Below are 20783 nucleotides of genomic sequence, written 5' to 3' on the forward strand. Positions count from 1 at the left end.
CAATCTTTGCTTTTCCTTGATTGTCCTGACTCTTGGAGGCAGAAATTATTCTGTATCCTCCACTTCAATCACTTTCCTGGCTGTCAGTGGAGGATGAGAAAGCCTGCATACCTGAGCATCCTAGATGGTGAGAGAGTTTATGCTCAAATGGCAGAGTAAGTAAACAGATACTCAAAAGTGAAAGTGTTTATCCAATGCCCATTGATTAACAGAAAATGCCTTATTTATACACGTAAGGACTTAGGATGGAAAAGGAAACATTTTAAACTTTTATATTACCCAGTTTTCTTAAAAATTTAAATATATGACATAATCTCTAATTATACCTTACCATTTACACATAATCGTCAACAATTTTTCCAACATTTTATAGATGTTCTTAATCTTAATTTTTTCTTTATGATTGAACCACAGTTGACTGGGTTTAAATCTACTAGGGCCACGATTGGGATTAAAGATATGCTACAACGAGAAGACAATGAGTTCCTCTTTGTTTTGTTGTATGGAGCTTATGAGACCTATGATTTTTTTTCTTTATTATCAGTCTTTTCAATGTTCATTTTCTACTCAGTTTGGCAAAATAATAGGGCAAAGAGCAAAGAGAAAAAAAACAACAAATAATTATATAAAGTCTGCTCTTCCAGACAAAGATGGCATGACTGCCCAGACAGAGCTCTTGGCTGTCAGGCAGTGCCACCACACATTAGCGCAAAATGCTCGTTGATCTGCTGATGTATGAAAGTCTGGATTTGGCATACAAAAGGCACCATGGAGTGTCGATGTATAATGCATGAAAGTGTTGGCTGCTCAGAAGCTGAGAATCTGAAAGTCAGGGACAGCCTGTATGTATATGAACAAAGAAGAGAAAGAGAAAGATAGTAAATCGTGGTTGGTCGTGTCCTGTATATTTTGAGGGAGACTTTGGAGTGCAAGGACCCTGAGTCTATGAGGGTGTATAAAGAGGGTATGCTAATTGACCCACAATCACCATGCTAGCCTGTTGTGAACCTGACACAACTATGATGTACTTAGGAAGGATGGATGAAGAGCACCAAAGGGCATGGAGAGAGGTGAGAGGCATCAGTTCCTGAAGTTAGTATGGAAACCCCTCTGCAGTTTTGCCAAATAGTTTATTTTACGAACCATCAGGTGTTTTGTGTTTTTGAAAGTGGAATATTTTAATTACCTTTTTATTGTTGGTACAAAATACTTGACAAATAGCTACTTAAGACAGGAAGTCCTTTTTTTTTTCTTTTTTTCTGGTTAATTTTAGATTTAGGGATACTTTTTACCATGGTAGGGAAGACATTATGGCAGGGGCAGGAGACACACTCTCCTCATTGCATTCTCAGTCAGGAAGCAGAGTGCAGTGAACCTTGGAACTTACCTTGCCTTATCATTTTTATTCATTCCAAAGCCCTAGAGCAGGGAATGGTCTTCGTTTCAGTTTACCTACTGCAGAAGATCCTTTACTGACATACCCAGAGATGGGCATCCAGGATGAGTCTGTCTACTGACACTAAAGATTAACTATGTGTGAAGGGAATTTTTATCTCTTGAAAATTCAGGAGGAGATAGTTCAAAATTCCAGGTCTTTATTTTCACACAAAAAGACCAAAGCTAGACCTTTGTTACACGGAGTGATATTGGCTGCAACAGATCAGCTGCCATCCATCCTCTCTGGAAATCTATTCCTAGCTGTTCTTTGACTTCTTGGTGAACTGTGATCTTTTTGTTGGTTGGTTGGTTGGTTGGTTTGTTTTTGTTTTTTGGTTTTTTTTTTTTTGTTTAGTTTTTTATTAGATGTTTTATTTACATTGCAAATTTTATCCCCTTTCCTCATTTCCCCTCTGAAAATCTCCATCCCATCCCCATTCCCCCTGCTCACCAACTCACCCACTCCGTGTCCTGACATTCTCCAACACTGGGGCATTGAGCCTTCACTAGACCAGGAGCCTTTCCTCTCATTGATGTCCCACAAGGCCTTCCTTTGTGACATATGCAGCTAGAGCCATGGGTCTCTCCATGTATACCCTTTGGTTGGTGGTTTACTCCCTGTGAGCTCTGGGGGTACTGGTTGGTTTGTATTGTTGTTCCTCCGGTGGGACTGAAAACCCCTTCAGCTCCTTGTGTCATTTCTCTAGCTCCTTCATTGGAGACCCTGTGCTCAGTCCAATGGATGGCTGTGAGTATCCACTTCTGTATTTGTCAGGCACTGGCAGAGGCCCTCATGATACATCATACGCCTGTCAATAAACACTTGTGGGCTTCCACAATAGTGTCTGGGTTTGGTAACTGTATATGGGATGGATCCCCAGGTAGGTCAGTCACTGGGTGGCCTTTTCTTCAGTTTCTGCCCCAAAATTTTGTGTCTCTTATTTCCTCCCATGGGTATTTTGACCCCCCTTCTAAGAAGGACCAAAGTATCAACAGTGTGGTCTTCCTTCTTCTTGAGCTTCATGTGGTCTATAAATTGTATCTTGGGCATTCCAAACTTCTGGGCTAATATCCACTTATCAGTGAGTGCATACTATGTGTGTTCTTTTGTGATTGTGTTACCTCAATCAGGATGATATTTTCTAGTTCCATCCATTTGCCTAAGAACTCCATGAATTCATCATTTTTAATAGATCATTAGTACTCCATTGTGTAAATGTACCACATTTCCTGTATCCATTCCTCTGTTGAAGGATATCTGGATCTTTTTCCAGGTTCTGGCTGTCACCTGAGTTTTTGATCTTAGCCATTCTTACTGGTGTGAGGTAGAATCTCAGGGTTGTTTTGATTTGTATTTCCCTGATGACTATGGATGTTAAACATTTCTTTAGGTGTTTCTCAGACATTCCATATTCCTTGTTTGAGAATTCTTTGTTTAGCTCTGTACCCCATTTTTTTTGAGACAGGGTTCCCATGTATAGCCCTGGCTGTCCTGGGACTCACTTTGTAGATCAGGCTGGCCTCGAACTCAGAAATCCGACAGCCTCTGCCTCCTAAGTGCTGGGATTAAAGGAGTGTGCCACCACACCCAGCATCTGTACCCCAGTTATAATAGGGTTATTTCATTCTATGGAGTCTAACTTCTTGAGTTCTTTGTATATATTGGATATTAGTGCTCTATCAGATGTAGGACTGATAAAGATCTTTTCCCAATTTGTTGGTAGCCATTTTGTCCTATTAACAGTGTCATTTACCTTATAAAAGCTTTGCAATTTTATGAGATCCCATTTGTCAATTCTTGATCTTAGAGCATAAGCTTTGGTGTTCTGTTCAGGAAAAATTTCCCTGTGCCCATATGTTCAAGGCTCTCCCCCACTTTCTTTTTTTAGCAACTTCAGTGTATCATGTTTTATGTAGAGGTCCTTGATCCACTTCGACTTGCGCTTTGTATAAGGCGAAAAGAATGGATCGATTTACATTCTTCTACATGATAACCACCAGTTATGTGTTTTGCAAATTGTATCTTGGGTATTCTAAGTTTCTGGGCTAATATCCACTTATCAGTGAGTGCATATCATATGAGTTCTTTTGTGATTGGGTCATCTCACTCAGGATGATACCCTCCAGACCCATCCATTTGCCTAAGAATTTCATAAATTCATTGTTTTTAATAGCTGAGTAGTACTNCATTGTGTAAATGTACCACATTTTCTGTATCCATTCCTCTGTTGAGGGACATCTGCTTTTTTCCCAGCTTCTGGCTATTATAAATAAGGCTGCTATGAACATAGTGGAGCATGTGTTCTTATTACCAGTTGGAAAATATTCTGGATATATGCCCAGGAGAGGTATTGCTGGATCCTCCAGTAGTACTATGTCCAGTTTTCTGAGGAACTGCCAGACTGATTTCCAGAGTGGTTGTACAAGCTTGCAATCCCACCAGCAATGGAGGAGTGTTCCTCTTTCTCCACATCCTCGCCAGCATCTGCTGTCACCTGAATTTTTGATCTTACCCATTCTGACTGTTATGAGGTGGAATCTCAGGGTTGTTTTGTTTTGCATTTCCCTGGTGATTGAGGATGTTGAACATTTTTTCAGGTGTTTCTCAGCCATTCAGTATTCCTCAGTTGAGAATTCTTTGTTTAGCTCTGTGCCCCATTTTTTAATGGGCTTATTTGATTTTCTGGAGTCTAGCTTCTTGAGTTCTTCGCAAATATTGGAAATTCGTCCCCTATCAGATTTAGGATTGGTGAAAATCCTTTCCCAATCTGTTGGTAGCCTTTTTGTCTTATTGACAGTGTCTTTTGCCTTACAAGAAGATTTTCAATTTTATGAGGTCCCATTTGTCGATTCTAGATCTTACAACACAAACCATTACTGTTCTGTTCAGGAATTTTCCCCCTGTGCCCATATCTTTGAGGCTTTTCCTCACTTTCTCCTCTATAAGTTTCAGTGTCTCTGGTTTTATGTGGAGTTCCTTGATCCACTTAGACTTGAGCTTTGTACAAGGAGATAAGGATGGATCAACTCCCATTCTTCTACATGATAACCGCCAGTTAAGCCATTTCATTTCTTGAAAATGCTGTCTCTTTCCCAGTGGATGGTTTTAGCTCTTTTTTTCAAAGATCAAGTGACCATAGGTGTGTGGGTTCATTTCTGGGTCTTCAATTCTATTCCATTGATCTACCTGTCTGTTGCTGTCTTTCTGGGAATTGAACTAAGGACCTCTGGAAGAATAGTCAGTCCTCTTTACCACTGAGACATCTATCCAGCCCATGAGCGTATATTTAAAATCATGAAATTTATGCTCAATATCTGTGAGTTATGTTTCTTTACATTTTATTACAAAATACACTTTATGGGTCACAAAGATGGAATAATTTAAAACTGTCTCTAAAAGTCATTTACTGTTTGCAATGCTTCAAACACTGCATGATTGTGCCACTACTCTGCTGTGTCTTATGTTTTCCAGAAGGAGTTTTGGTCAAACATGAATTTTATTCACTGAGGAAATATATAATGTTAATTATACTCTCAGGTTATATTTTCCCACAAAATACTGCAGTTTATTCTTTTGTCATCTGTTACCTATTTATTTTTACTTTCTGAATCATATTTTCAATTATTTTGCCTGTTTCCATTGTTTCTTTTATCATTTTAATATTTATTTTTACTTTAATTTGGCACATAAAATTCTATTAACGGAGAAATATGTAATCTTTTGATACATAATATGTTGTGAAATGTTCAGATTGAGGTAAATAGATGGATTGTCTCAAACGTCATTTTGAATAATCAGATCATGTAATGCTTTCTTTTAGCTTTGAAAGTGCTGTTTTACCATGTCTTGTAGTAGAATTCCAGAATCTACTGTCCTCAGTGTAACTTGAGCCAGTTGACCAACCTTTGTGAGCCTTCTTGCCTCTGCTTGTCTTTGTATGATGAACTTGTTTCCTCTTTCATTCATCATTCAGTTGTATTTCCTTACTCATTAGTAGTTTGAGAATTCTGCGTCTTACAACTTTGTAATAAGTAAAATATATTTTTTTCTCTAGATTGTTTTTCACCTTCAGAAATGATGAATTCCAACATAATTCCACCTTAAGTTTTGCCTTATTTTCTATCTAGATTTTAAAATATTTTAATACACTACTTCATAAAGAACTGCTTTGTTTTGGGTCATGGTTCTGGTAAAAGGGTGAGAGGTCACATTTGGGTGTCTTAGGCTCCTTGTGCAAACAATTCCATAACAAAAGATAATACAACTTATTTGTTACTTTTGTATCTAGCTGATCTCTCTGTGTTCTTACAAAGACACTGATTCAAAAGTGAGGCTACTTTTAAGTGACCTTGTGGAATTCTTACTACTTTCCAAAGTTTTCACCTCTAGTCCTTAGCCTGATTAGGTTTCCACCCTGATAACTATTTGAAAGGGTGATAGAATTTCAGCACTCGAAGCCTTAGAAGATTTCAAATCTCTACAGGCATAGACTTTACACTTGTTAGACATTTTGCAGTTGGTAGATTAAGTTATTCAATTATAAAATTTATAACATTATTTTCTATTATTTCATAAATTGTCAGTTATCATGGGATAAATATGTTATAGTGAGTAGGCAGTAAGAATCCAGTGTTTTGTCTTTAAGAAATAAATAATCAGTGGCCCTTACTTTTTGTCATTGTAGTTTCTGTATTTTATCAATGTTAAGTATTACCCTTTGAAATAAGTTAAGCTTCTTTGTATGTGTAGGTTTGTGCCAAACTCTTTTGATTACCCTATATTTCAGTCTCCATGGAAAGACAACCCATCCTTAATTTCTTTCTTTGTTGTTGTTGTTTGTTTGTTTGTTTTTAAAGCAGACTTAATTCATTTATTTTTCTTGTATAAAAACCCTTATGTGGTAGCCACAGCTGAACCCTGGGTCCTCTGAACAGAGACTCTGGTGTGGGTTTTCACTAGATGATCAGTGAATTCCTGATAAGGAGACTTGGTGAAGACAGCCTTTCCAGTGGTCGGGAGTCAGGTAGCTGCTAGTCTTGGAGATGACATCAATAGTGGCCTTGGCAAAGTTGCCCAGGATGGCAGTGCAGCCTCTGGCTGAAGTGTAGGATTCATCTATACTGGCCATCACCAGGAGCTTCTTGGGCATAGGAGCAGAGACAATGCCAGTGTTTCTGGGGACAGGGATGAGACCCACCAGCACAGAGCCACAGTAACCTGTCACCTTACATGGAACAGTTAGGGGCTTACCAATCTTGTTTCCCCAGTAACCTCACCACACAGGGATGATGGAATGCTTGGCCAAGATGATGGCCCCTCGGATGGCAGTGGGCAACCTCCTTGGAGCACTTAACACCATGACCAACGTGACCATTGTAGTCCCCAATAGCGACGAATGCCTTGAACTTGGTCTGCTTCTGCACTGGCATGATTTTTAGAACCTCATCCTTTAGGGATGCACCCAGGAAAAAGTCAATGATCTTAGAGTCCTTAATGGGCAGGGAGAACAGGTAGATCTCCTCCAAGGACTTGATCTTCATGTCCTTAACCAAGCAGCCCAGCTTGATGACAGGGATCCTCTCCTTGTTTTCAACTTTACCTCCACGAGCCCCGCGGCCTCGACCAGGGCCACCACCTTGACCAAGGCCCTAAGACTGCTCCTGAATCCTCCGTGCTGCAGCCTCCTAATCCTGGGCCCCCCGGGGCCTCCGGACCCTCCCGCTGCTGCACCAGATTCATCCGCCATTTGGTGTTTTCCCGAGGAAGAAGCTTAATTCCAATTTCTTAATTTCAATATTAAGTGAAACTAATCCTTATTTTCAGATGAAGTGTGCCTGTGCATGTGCCTGTGTGTGTGCCTGTGCGTGTGCTGTGTACTGGGCACTGTGGTTATAGGGACTGCACTCCGTACCCTGGGCAGAACCTTGTCTTCTTCTTTTAGCCTATATGCTCTGGAAGATCATTTTCAAGAGACGGAGGGTATTGTTTAGTAAATTCCTCAATCTAATCGAGTTACCTCAATGTCATGTATCTCATTTCTGATGAGATGTTAGCCCAATGATCAACTTCTTATTTTCTTGTGACATCATCAGTTTGAGATAATAATTCATTTTACATTTTTGGTTTTTCTGTGGAAGGAGTTTTTGCCTTACTGCTAGAAATGGAAGTCCCGCTGTTTGATATCAAGTGGAAAACATTGCTTAATATTGAGGGGAGAGAGCATCATCTTTGAATCTAGTAATTTCTATGTAGTAAGCATAGATTCAGTAAATACAATCAACTCCTCCTTGGGAAGAGCTGCAGGGGACGGAGACCAAGGTGAATAGCTCCACTTTGAAAGTTAGCCGTGGTAACTGTCAGAGGCAGCTGTATGAGGCACTCTCTCAGGAGTAGAATAAAAACAATAACCATGGTCAGGGTTACTGGATAAAATAAAAGGCATCCACTTAGATTTGGAGTTCTATGAAAGATGAATTTTACAATATAGGTTTGAAATTTTCTTTCATCTAGTCATGTCTTCTATTAATCATTTAAGGTATTATCAGATATAATGGTATCTATTATTTATAAGTACTATATTGTCATACAAGATTCTGGAAATTACTGCTCAACCTCACTGTGCAGGACTTAGGTCCTAGAGGATTCATCAGGAGGAAATTGGTGATTCTGTCAGGGTGAAGTGGAGAGTAAGACCCACCCACCCCATTCCTAACGTGAATAGTTTCTGCTCTTCCAACACAGAAACTATGCCACACATAAGGAACATTTCAAAACAATCCATTGCCAAAAGAAAACAATTTCTGGCTGATCCTTCTAATACATTCAAGACAAGTATTTTGTTCTAACCTTTGAAATTTATTGCTAATTATGCATTTGCCACTATTGAATGTCCCTAAGGGTCAAATAGGTTCAGTTTTTGTAGTTCATATATTCTGAAAATTTTTGAAAATGTCACCTAATCATGTTGAATGCTGAGTTATTGGACCCTGGCACTGTTTTGTTTTGACCACTTTATATAATTAATTCAAGATGATTACACATAGCTTGGGAAATATAAGCTTGATAGTACCAGCAGAAAGTTAGTAGAAATACTAAGAGGAGTTATTTGGCATAAAACAGTTTCTGTAAATTCAGAGTTTATGTCTTTATCTCCTCATACATTTGAGGCAAAATCTGAGCAGGTGTTTGTAGGTGTGACAACTTTTATTGGACATTATAGTGAAGGGAATTTTATGGCCTCTGAGATTTTTATGCAAGCTTTACATAAGTGTACATAAGTAAATCTTGTAACAGAACAAGGACAGACATACTAACACAATGTCCAAATACGTTTATCTACCTTTCTCTCTGATCAAATTCAGACTATATTTATGAAAATGAATTGGAGTTTCTGGAATAAGGGCTTAAATAGTCATCCCTTAAGGATAGATTTGAGATGCCTATCCCTTCATTAAAAAAAAAATCATGTTTCTAGTTTTCCCATCTGAACGTGTCCCTGACATCTGTGCAGCTCACTCACTACAGTACTACCTGGCATTAATCTCAACTGTGTACCCACCTCCTAGCATTCTGGGTTTTCCATCTCTATATAAATTTTTAAGAATTTTCAAATTTGTTTTTTGTTATCATGATAGATATTGGCCATTGTTTTCCATTACTATGAAAACCCATTTCATTTATTTTTACTAGAATTGCATCCAAATACATGACATATTTTTAAAGCAATGATTAAAGAATAGTTTCCCCTAATTCATCAAATGGCATTTCTTTCATATGTGAATGGCTATGTCTTGTTAATGGGTTCTGTGGTGTAATTTTATAATTAATATTTATATATTATCTACAGTATGTATTATTATGGATAAAAGAATTGTATATTATAAAATTGAATGTTTTAAAGCATTCAAGTAAACCAAAAATATTTCCTCAAAAATGTGTTGAAAGGATGTAACAATCCAGCATGTGATTTTAATTAATGTCCAAGTAACTAAAAATGTATTTAGTTCATAAAGAAAACATATTGACATCTAATTATGGATCATAGAATTTGGTGCAGCAAAACTGTTGTGCATCTGTTCAGTGAAAACATAATCATGGGGGATAAAAAACGGCACAACATATAATGGAAATGAAATAATGCACAAATAAGACCATTAAAAAGCAACGTGTGAAACCAAAGGGATTGGGATTTAGTTAGGGAGAAAGAGTGGAGCAGTAAACTGTGTTACTCTTGTGTGATGTAACAAGATAATCTCCTTTCTTGCTCCATGGAATTCAACCATGGGAAGGAGAAAAGCAGCACTGATGACATTTCTACAGTTTCATAGTTTCACACTAATATAAATTAAACTAAAGTTTATTTTAGATAGAGTTTTGTTTTTATTCCATAATGGCAATGACTACAAATGCTAAGAATGCTGGCTGTACTTTTTATCACTAGCCTAAACCACGTTTTTTTGTTTTGTTTTGTTTTGTTTTGTTTTGTTTTTTGTTTTTCTGTCCATGCTGATTAGCTAACTCTCACACTGCACATATAGAATTTCAGCATCCCACTCTCTGGTTTCTTATCTGCTTTCCTAAGTCCATGATGGATCTACTTTCTAATTTGTGGCAATAGGGCAATCTTGAGTCTGCATTGCCACCAAGGATGAACACAGCTTGTCTAACCAGAGGAGGTGACAAAATTAAACATGTTATATTTGGTGATATGTATGGTTATCCATATCCATATATGCTTTTAATAATGATTAATGAAAAGGAAGTCATTGATTTAAAAAGTATAAGAGAAGTATATGTGAGGGAAGAGAGAAATGAGTTAATTATGTTGTAATGTCAAAAAATAAAAGGAAAAATTTTAAAAATGTAACTGATATTGAGATCCCACAATAAATATTTTTGGCCAAATGAAAATTATTGTACATTAAGAAAGACCATGTTTCAGACTCATAATAAATATTTCTAAATAAGAAACAAAAGAATATGCATTTCTATAGCCTTTGGGTTGATGCTAATGATATTCATACAAAGACCTACAGTCTGAGGAGTACTGAGTCCCTTGATTTCTTAAAAATGTTCCTAAGGCAATATAGAACAGCATTTTCATAGCTATAGGCCTTACAAGCTTTCCCGGTATGTTGCGGTTCAGTTTGACTTCAGGTGCTGATAGCTTTTTCCCCATTCCATATATTTCTTATTGTCACCTCTACCTGGGCACTTCATATGCTAACATAGAAAAATTTACTGACTATCCTAGCTACATGCCCAATAGTCATCACCCACATGAGAAGTCTTCTTATTCATCTCTATGTGTTAGCACAAATGTTGCCTTGTGTCAGAAGTGGCTTTCTCATTAGTCTGTGGCAGTAGTCATCTCATTTCTTGGAGCTCTTTGCATTTTTCTTCTCTTACATTAATTTCTGCTTTGTGTATTGTTTATTATTTTTACTTTATAAACAACAAAAATCTTATTAGTTTGTAATGGATTTCAGAGCAGATTTTAAGTTTTATAACATTTTATAAAACAATGTTTTAGAAAAATCACAAAAAAATTATTAAAAACTATACAAGGACTTTTGTCATTAAATTGGTCATAAAAATAGTAATTATAATATGGTTATAAGCAATTAAATGTACATCATTCTGGCACTATGTGGATAGTCAAGATCTTAGCTCCTTGTTATAATGAGCTTCATTCTTATCCTTGTGAGATATTTCCATTCCCATTTTACAGGTGAAGAAACTGAGGGCAAAAGAAGATGAGTAGACTGTCTCTTCTGGAGAGGAATAGCTCAGGAATGACCACAGCCAATATATTTTCAGAGCTAAGAGGTTAGTTTCCTAAGTTCTTGGGTAGCAAAGAGTCTATAAAACAGAAAGACTTAAAATATAGGCAAAGTTTTGTAAGATGATATATGTAATACCTGGTCCAACTAAATAGTAAGCCCCATGAGCCATAGTATGAGAGGGTAGCTGTGAATATCTTTACATTTGAAACTCTGAATCGATTCCATGTATATGACATTTCATGTGCATGGCAAAACCAAAAGAAAGGCAAAGACAAGTGTCCTTAATTAGGGACAGTGGATTCTCTGCATCAGCACTTGCTTGATTGTCCAAAAATTAAGCAAAATCAACTAAATCTATGTTTCGCAAGCACCAGGTTAAGTTGCACCATCAATTTCATCTCTCCTTTAATGTGTGCTTTTTTAGAAGCTTTGGTTTAGTAGAGTGGACCAGATGATGGCAAAGCAGACCATATTGGTGGACAGCCTGAGTCAGTATTTACATTACCTTTTGATTAATTGCTTGAGAATTTAAGACACAAAACCAATACATTTTGATTATATCTCTTCCTACTCCACTCCCTAAGCTACTGTAAGATCAACTCCTGGTGCACCTCCCAACACCTTTCTAGTTTAAAATAAACCAGAGTACAGTTTGTTGTGGCCCCTATAGTCCTATATATGTGGGGCTGTCCTACAAGAGGCCACACCTTAAGGAAAACTGACCCTTCTTTCCCAGAATCCATCCACTGTAGCTCTTCAGTTAATCACGGAGCACTGTGAGCTGCTTGATCTTCCATGCTGGAATGTTGGTTGGAATGACCTTGCACAGCTCTTGTGCAGGCAAATGTAGTTGTGAGTTCATGGCTACAGTACTTCTTCCTTGTTTAGAGGATACTGTTTTGTCCAAACTGCTGGTCTTAATATCTTTCTGACTCCACTTTTTCTTTCAATGATGTTTGAGCCTTGTGGTAAATGCTGTAATTCAGATGTTCCATTTGTGGTTGAGTTTTATAGACAATTATTACATTTGGTTACTTGTGTGTGTGTGTGTGTGTGTGTGTGTGTGTGTGTTTTAACTTAACCACACAAAGAAACTTCTCCAGTGAGGTATGAGTGCCATGCTAATCTCTAAGTCTACATAAGTCTTGAGATATTAGTTTAGAGGGCAGTTTGATACTGTGTCTATTTAGCAAAAATACTAGGACAGTTTCCCCACTAGAGCTCTCCACTCCTGAGACCTTGGCAGTACTAGGCATGATTTCCTCCTTTACAGCAGACCTTAAATTAAATGAGAAATTGACTGCATATCTTCTTAGGTAGTGGAATGGCATGTTATCAATAAGACTCGGGCATTTGAATACTTGGTCCCAGGTTGGTAGATGTTTAGGGGAGGATTAGGTGTAGTGACCTTGCTGGGAGAAGGAGTATGGCACTGGTAGTGAGCTTGAGGTTTCAAGAGCCATTTGCCATCACTGTTCCCTGATTGTTTTCTGTGCTTCTTGTTTGTAGATCAAGAGGTGAGGTCTCAGCTGCTGTCCCAACCCCTGGCCAGCTGCTGCCTGAGCTTGATCACCATGACTTTTAAACTTTTGGAGGAGTAAGACTAAAGTAGATTCCTTCCCCCTAGAAGTTGTTTTATTTATGGTATTATAGCACAATAATAGAAAAATAAACTATTCAGTCCTATTGCATGCATGCCACCATGGTACCTGTGAGCATATTTTGCCATGCAGGTCCTCACAAGGTTCACAGCTATGGAAACCGACTGGTGATCTCCAACCCTTCAGTAGCTTGCATAGCATCTTCCAGTATTCAGAACTAACAGAAGACAGGGTAGATCCTGATCAATACAATTTTATTTCACTCTGTTCTATGACCAAAGTGTGTAATGTTTTCAGCAATAGATTTTATGAAGAATTTTAGTGTGGTAGGAAAGAACACAGCACCAAGGTTTTAAAAAAATAATGATAGCTGCTTGGGGAGTTAATAAAGGATATTTTAATTCAGCAATCAAGTCTTTTTTCTTTAATAAGCACAGAGATATATTCTATAGGTGTTTTTTTTTCTCTTTCGTTATTGGATATTTTCTTTATTTAAATTTCAAATGTTATCCCTTTTCCCTGTTCACTCCCCCACCAAATCCCCTATCCCAATCCTTACCCCAGGCTTCTATGAGGGTGTACCCCCACCCACGCACACACTCCTGCCTCCCCACCCTGGCTTTCCCCTACAATGGGACATCAAGCCATCACAGGACCAAGAGCCTCTCTTCCCATTAATGCTAAACAAGGTATCTGCTATGTATGTGGCTGGAGCCATTGGTCCTCCATGAGTATTTTAGTTGGTGGTTTAGTCCCTGAGATCTCTGGGCGGTCTGGAAGGTTGATATTGTTGTTTTCCCTATGGGGCTGCAAACCCCTTCAGCTCCTTCAGTCCTTCCCCTAACTCCTCCATTGGGGTCCCTGTGCTCAGTAAGATGTTTGGCTGAATTGTATCTTGGTATTCTGAGCTTTTGGGCTAATATCCACTTATCAGTGAGTGCATACCATGTATGTTACTTTGTTTCTGGTTTACCACATTCAGGATCATATTTTCTAGTTCTAGCCATTTGCTAAGAATTTCATGAAGTCATTGTTTTCATGAGGAACACCCTCATAGAAGCAGGAGAAGCAGGGATGGGTTAGGAGGAGGTTTCCAGGGGGAAATTGGGAAAGGAGATAACATTTGAAATGTAAGTAAAGAAAATATCCAATAAATAAAATAAAATAAAATGCAAGATTAAAAAAAGGAAATAATGAGTTTTGCAGGCAAGTAGATGGAAATATAAAATAACATTCTGAGTTTGATAACTCAGACCCCAAAGAATATGCATGGTATGCACTCACTGATAAGTGGGTATTAGCCAAAAAGTACAGAATTCCCAAGATACAATCCACACAATCCAAGAAGCCTAACAAGTGTAAGGCCCCAAGTAAGGATGCCTCAATTCCGCTTGTGAAGGAGAACAAAGCATTCACAGGAGGAGGTAGGGAGGGAGGGACTTTGGTAGAAAAGGGGACAGGTAGGGGAAGAAGAAAACAAAATCAGGTATTGGGGTAGGGTGGGGTGGGGAAAGGAGTGAAGCCCTGAGGTCCAGCAAAACTACTGAAACAGGCCACCTCAGGAGGTAGGAGGTGGGGGGAGACACTCTACAATGTAGTAGAGATCTGGGATGTGAGAGACTCTCAGGATTTAAAAGGAGAGACCTTATATGAAATGCCCTACAGTGGAGAGGATGTGTGAGATATGGAACAGTCAAATGGTAGACCGGGATGGGGATAAAGTCTTGACTGTAAAATAAAAAAGATTAAATAATAAATAAAAAGTAAAATTAAAAACAAAGAAAATTGAAGAAAAGAATAATAAAAATGATAAATAAAAATTCTCCAAAAGTGTATTCTTTTTGGTGTACTGAGAGTAAACTGTTTATGGAACAGTTCATAGTCAGATGAGAATCTTCAGGCTAGCCTACAGTGTACCCTGGGGAAGATTTTTCTTGTTAGTACATGTTCACAGCTCTGCACTTCTACATAACTTCTTTCATAATGCATGGTGGACTTACTCTGCCTTCAGTAATAAGTTATGTATACAATTACGAAGCAATTCTTCTAGTTTCTAGTTGATCACAGAACACTGGTTATAAAAGCCCCCAAATCAATATAAGACAATCTTATATAAAACAGTTTGTGCAGATAACATCAACATTTCATTTTGAATCATAGATGGGTTATTGTAGTCAAAACAATGTGAATGCTAGTATAGTGTATTATTTAAGAAATAATCATAAATCCACTTATCAGTGACTGTACACCATGTTTGTTCTTTTGTTCATTCGTCTAAGGATTTCATGAATTCATTGTTTTTAATAGCTGAGTGGTATTCTATTGTGTAAATGTACCACATTTTCTGTATCCATTCCTCTGTTGAGGGACATTTTGGTTCTTTCCAGCTTCTGGCAATTATAAATAAGACTGCTATGAAGATAGCAGAGATATGTCCTTACTACATGTTGGAGCATCTTTTGGGTATATGCCCAGGAGTGGAATTGCTGGATCCATTGTAGTACTATGTCCAATTTTCTGAGGAACTGCCAAACTGATTTCCAGAGGGGTTGTACTACCTTGCAATCCTACTAGCAATGGAGGAGTATTCCTCTTTCTCCACATCTTCGCCAGCATCTGGTGTCATCTGAGGTTTTGATCTTAGCCATTCTGACTGATGTGAGGTGGAATCTCAGGGTTGTTTTGATTTGCATTTCCCTGATGACTAAGGATGTAGAACATTTCTAGCTTGGAATGCCCAAGATACAATTCACAGACCAAATGAAGCTCAAGAAGAAGGAAGACCAAAGTATGGATACTTTGGTCCTTCTTAGAAAGGGGAACAAAATACTCATGGAAGGAGATACAGAGACAAAGTGTGGATCAGAGACTAAAGGAAAGACCATCCAGAGACTGTGCGACCTGGGGATCCATCCCATATGCAGTCACCAAACCAGACACTATTGTGGATCCCAACAAGTGTTTGCTGACAGGAGCCTGATATAGCTTTCTCCTGAGAGGCTCTATCAGTGACTGACAAATACAGAGGTGGATACTCTCAGCCAGCCATTGAACTGAGCACAGGATTTTTCAATGCAGGAGCTAGAGAAAGGACCAAGGATCTGAAGGGGTTTGCAGCCCCATAGGAGGAACAACAATACAAACCAGCCAGTACCCCCAGAGCTTCCAGGGACTAAACCACCAACAAAAGAGTACATATGGAGGGATCCATGGCTCCAGCTGCATATATAGCAGAAGATGGCCTTGTAGGACATCAGTGGGAAAAGAGGCCTTTGGTCCTGAAAAGGCTCCATGCCCTAGTGCAGGGGAATGCCAGGACAGGAAAGTAGGAGTTGGTGGGTTGGTAAGCAGGGGATGGAGGGATGGGATGGGGGTTTTCAGAGGGGAAACAAGGAAAGGGGATAATATTTGAAATGTAAATAAAGAGAATATCTAATAAAAAAGAAACAGTCATAAAGAAAAAGGCTTTGTTTAATATATGCATAGTTTAAAAACATTTATAATGTGACGATTGGCTTTACTTCAAAGATTGCCATGAGATAGGATGAGCTATGCTCCTATCCATATCCTAAAAATCGTTTTAGAAAATAAGTATTAAGAAGAAGCAAAGTTTCCAGAGGTAGAAAATGAAAATGCATCACTCTTCACTGTGAGTGGTTTGCAAAACCTGCAAACCAGTCTCCTGTGCATGGCTCGGATGGGAGTGAACTATTCACTGACAACTTGGTAGACGAGAAGAAAATTGGACCAACTTCAGAAAGTTGGACTTTACACTTAAAAACCTGTTTTATGAAAGGGAGCCTCTTCTATGGAGAAGTTTTGAGAGAAAACAAAGTTGGCTCTGTTCCCTCTTCCTTTGTGTTTCCTGCCCATATTTTCCTTGCAGACCACTAGACATTCTCCAACCAGACCACTCTATGACTAGCATTGTGCTATTTCTGTTTGATACAAATAAACAGATAAAACAATTTAGAGACTCAAGCTGATTTATCTTTTGTCTCTAGTCTTTGCTGTTATGTGTACAAATAAATCCATGTATGACACATATCCTACAACGCCACCATAAGTTCTATTGACTATATTTATTTAATATATTTAGTTAATTTAATGACCAAGAATTAAAAAAAAACTTCACTTCAAAAATCCCACTTAAACACTTTGGGATACTAATTTAAATTCACTCTAAAAGTTTCCACATTGAAAGTTCCAAGTTAGTTCATTCTTGAAGTTTGTCTTGTTGTGTAAGAACACACTTCCTTGTGTAGGCATCCTTTCTTAGATCTAATATAAACCCTCTGTATTACATTTTATTCTTTTCCTTTTGTTCTGGCTCTAGCAATGTGAAGAACAGATGGCCATCTTCTGTCACTACTTCACTTTTTTGTAAGAAAAAGTAAACTTCCGCCATGTAGTTAATGTAAAACTCCTTCTCAGACCAGAAGTTGGGGCACACTGAAGTTACTTGATATCTTCAGTTCTGCTCTTCTCTTCTAAACCCATGAAACAATATTCAAATAGATAACCTCATTTTCTTTGAAATTAACCAAATACTGAAGTGCAAAAATGTAGGCAATTGGTTAGATCTCTTAATTTTAGCACAGACTTTTTCTTTTACATTTGGGTTCTGTTATATAACTACATAACTACAAACGAGATGATTAACCTGAAGAATCACTACTAACATTTGTAAATTCATCCTGCCATCAGATGATCAGTCCAAACGTCCCAGATACAATGTTTCTGCTCAGTTCCGATTCATTTAATCATTTTAAAAATGAAAATATGAGAATATAGTGTTTGGAGTTTGGTGAATCAAATTTAAAATTAAGTAATATGGTCAAGAAGTTATATACATTGGTTGGCTTGAAACACGACAACCAACTGTCCAAGAACATGAAAATACCTCTTGTTAGAAACAATGCAGATAATTAGAATACAGTGTGATTAGAAGAGCGTAACAGGTTACTTATTTCAATTTTTAAAGTCAGAAATACTTTCTTGGGGGAACGTGGCACCACAAGTGAATTATGAACAATAACATAGTCATAAGGAATGAGGGAAAATAAAGCTGCTAGAAAAAAACATAAGAATGGACAATGACTGGATGACTAGGGATCAACTTGGCACACTAGAGGCTGACTCTTTTTTTTTCTCAATTTTTATTAGATATTTTCTTCATTTACATTTCAAATGCTGTCCTGAAAGTCCCCTATACACTCATCCCCCTTGCTACCCTACCCACCCACTCCCACTTCTTGGCCCTACCGTTCCCCTGTACTGAGGCATATAAAGTTTGCAAGACCAAGGGGCCTCTCTTCCCAATGATGGCTGACTAGGCCATCTTCTGCTACATATGCAGCTAGAGACACGAGCTCCGGGGGGTACTGGTTAGTTCATATTGTTGTTCCACTTATAGGGCTGCAGACCCCTTCAGCTCCTTGGGTACTTTCTCTACCTCCTACCTCTCTACATTGGGGCCCTGTGTTCCATCCGGCGTTCCATCAGATAGAGGCTGACTCTTAGTGAAAGGAAAGGATATGGTAGGAAGGGCAACAGGGAAGGACCATGACAAGTAGGACATTGGTATACTAGTGTTGGACATTAAAGTGTTATTCTGCATATATTAGGAAGCTATTATACTGTGTGTGTGTGTTCAGGAGCTGACATCATTCAGCTTTAGGTTTGACTAGTTTATCTAGGATTTTTCTTTTCATCAAGGGAAGAAAAGGTCTAGAGACAAAACTTATATATATGAAAACATTTTTAGGGACAATGGCTTTGAGGATTAACTTTGTGCTGAAATCTTGTGTAGGCACTTTCTAGTACTATGATCTTGATCATAAATAGTAATCAGTGCAGAAATACAGCTTTGAAATTGATAAAAATATAAGAAAATTTAAAGAGGACACCCGGGATAGAATATTGTTCATCAATACTGACTTGAAGGGAAAAAATTTGAAGTTTAATTTTTTTTTGTTTTCTAAAGTTTGGTGCACTTAGATACTATTTTCCACTAAAATCGCTGGTATCAGCCCACACTTCAGATTTCAAAAGATACTATCGATGATGGATTATTTAATGAAGAAGTTGTATCCCCTTTAGTATTCTAAAAGTTTTTAAAAACATAGTAATATATTGTTCCTTGAAGAGCTGACTATAGAATGTCTAGAGATATGTTTATTATTATATAGTACAAATACTAGACATGTTAAAGTCTTTATTATTCTATGTGAATGTCTTTTAAAAGACCAAGAATCAGAAATTGTTTACTTTTTTCAAATAATGTAACTGGATAGGTTTTATTTTCTAAATGTCATTTCTAATATTTTATTTTTTTTATGCTAGCTTTATTTTTTTTAATTAGGTAATTTCCTCAATTACATTTCCAATGCTATCCAAAAAGTCCCCAGTACACTCCCCCCCCCAGTCCCCCACCCACCTACCCCCACCCCTTGGCCCTGGCATTCCCCTGTACTGGGGCATATAAAGTTGGCAAGTCCAATGGGCCTCTCTTTCCAGTGATGGCCTACTAGGCCATCTTTTGATACAAATGCAGCTAGAGACAAGAGCTCTGGGGTACTGGTTAGTTCATATTGTTGTTCCACTTATAGGGCTGCAGACCCCTTCAGCTCCTTGGGTACTTTCTCTAGCTCCTCCATTGGGGGCCCTGTGATCCATCCAATAGCTGACTGTGAGCATCCACTTCTGTGTTTGCTAGGCCCCAGCATTGTCTCACAAGAGACAGCTATANCTGGGTCCTTTCAGCAAAATCTTGCTAGTGTATGCAATGGTGTCAGCGTTTGGAAGCTGATTATGGGATGGATCCCTGGATATGGTCTTTAGATGGTCCATCCTTTCTTCACAACTCCAAACTTTATCTCTGTAACTCTTTCCATGGGTGTTTTGTTCCCAATTCCAAGAAGGGGCACAGTGTCCNCACTTTGGTCTTCGTTCTTCTTGAGTTTCATGCGTTTAACAAATTGTATCTTATATCTTGGGTATCCTAAGTTTTTGGGCTAATACTGAAGTTGCCTCATATCTTTTGTTAAAGAGAGTGCTGATAAGAAAACAACCAGGAAAGAAAGGTAAGTGTTATAGTGCTCTATCTCAGTAGTTATACTTTTAATCATAGTCCATTAATTTTGAAACAACTACTTGTATTGATGAAGTAATTCTAAATGAGAGTAGCCTTTGTGTTCTGCATACTCATTCTTATTCAACTCATTTAATATGATAAACTTATGGATATGAAAGAGACCATCAGAAAGCCAACTGCAGAAATGTGCATAGTTTAATGCCTAATGCATATTCCTTTCAGTTGAAGTAGAAAATGATTTTGATGGACTAACTAGGAATTTCTAAATGAAGGTAGGGAGTCAAAATTTCCCAAATATGCAGGAAGTAGTTCTGATTGGAAGCATTATAGGGTCCAAAAATCTGAGGAGAGAAATAATTTTACATTTGCTTTAGAGGGATGCTATTTATCTCTATTGGCCAACATTACATTGAAACAACAATTTGATTTTGATGGCTATGTATCTTGCCATTCTGCTATGCATGATTTGAACAGCTTGATATATGTATGCCATCTTGCATTGCTTTCTGTTTGTAAAAGACACAATTGTATTAATTTTCATTGATTCACACACTGACTTGGTGGAGTGTGAGCCTGCATTCAGGCTTATCTCTGAGGATATCCCAGCCTTTCTCAGCAAAGCCTGGGATAATTATTTTGAGTTTTAAGTAGGGTCCATGCATCAGATCCCAGTGCTTAATAAATGCACAAGTAATGCCTATCTCATGTCTATTTGTCTTATAAAATATCTTCAATACTTTTCCAATATCCTGGGAAAGAGCAGGTGAGCATTTCTACTTGGCTAGCAGAGTTGTATGTGCAAAATTATCCAAACATTTAGACATTAACTAACTATAGTGATCATCAGCTTTTGTGGTATACAA

At 38.0% G+C, this 20783-nt stretch overlaps 1 pseudogene; it reads right to left on the reverse strand.

Annotated features, from left to right (window-relative positions):
* Positions 1-6331: 6331 nt before the first annotated feature.
* On the reverse strand, positions 6332-7184 carry LOC110308613 (annotated as a pseudogene).
* Positions 7185-20783: the final 13599 nt, after the last annotated feature.

This window comes from Mus caroli, chromosome 13 (genome assembly GCF_900094665.2).
Source record: "Mus caroli chromosome 13, CAROLI_EIJ_v1.1, whole genome shotgun sequence".
Taxonomy (NCBI): Eukaryota; Metazoa; Chordata; class Mammalia; order Rodentia; family Muridae; genus Mus; species Mus caroli.